This window comes from Orycteropus afer, unplaced genomic scaffold (genome assembly GCF_000298275.1).
Source record: "Orycteropus afer afer isolate SDZICR_OR568_19922 unplaced genomic scaffold, OryAfe1.0 scaffold00016, whole genome shotgun sequence".
NCBI classification, from domain to species: Eukaryota; Metazoa; Chordata; class Mammalia; order Tubulidentata; family Orycteropodidae; genus Orycteropus; species Orycteropus afer.
This window is the reverse complement of record NW_006921603.1, coordinates 19642906-19643562: the sequence shown is the minus strand read 5'-3', so window position 1 is coordinate 19643562 and position 657 is coordinate 19642906. Positions and strand designations below refer to the sequence as shown.

At 34.1% G+C, this 657-nt stretch overlaps 1 protein-coding gene across 1 annotated transcript in view; it reads right to left on the bottom strand.

The window, feature by feature from the left end:
• SGIP1 (SH3GL interacting endocytic adaptor 1) overlaps nt 1-657 on the bottom strand; it is a 167018-nt gene that overhangs the window by 138791 nt on the left and 27570 nt on the right. The gene's annotated exons all lie outside the window — the stretch shown is intronic.

Here is a 657-nt window from a genome sequence, read left to right as displayed (position 1 = left end):
GCAGTAATAGGCCTTGGGTTACTGCTGGTAATCCTGTCTTCCTCTTGTGAGATTAGAGGAGGTCAGAACATGTGGCCTCCTTGCTGTTTTTGCAGATGGATAATTAAATATCCTTCAGAGAGATTAGCTGAGATATTCCAGAAGCATCTCTAAAACTGTCCAGAATTTATTAACAACTTTGTGTAGTGACCTTGCTCAGGGAGAATGCTGTAGGGAGATTACATACCTTTAAAGAATTTGCCAAGAACACAGTAGCTGCTAGTTTGAGAGCCTTCATTTGCTCTTCATAGCTATGTTTAGAAAACAATGGTGGCATTTATCAAACACTACTGTAAATGTTGGAACTCAAAATTTAGCAATTAAAGAAATTTAATAAATGGAAATTGGGAAAAAGAAGTACAAATTGTGGAAAAATATCAATTTGAATAATATAAATAAAGAATACCTGTATCTGAGTTGTGGTAAGGGTGAGTACATTTAAGACAATGTGATAATAAACATAATGAAAATTATGAGGTTTGTTTAGACTGTAGCTTTAGATAAGATTAATGTTTTCTTTCAGATTATAGCAACAAAAAGCTCTCTCTCTCTCTCTTTTTTAAGGGAATGTTTACCTTGTTTTTTTGCCCACATATTTTTATGTGACAAGGAGCTCTG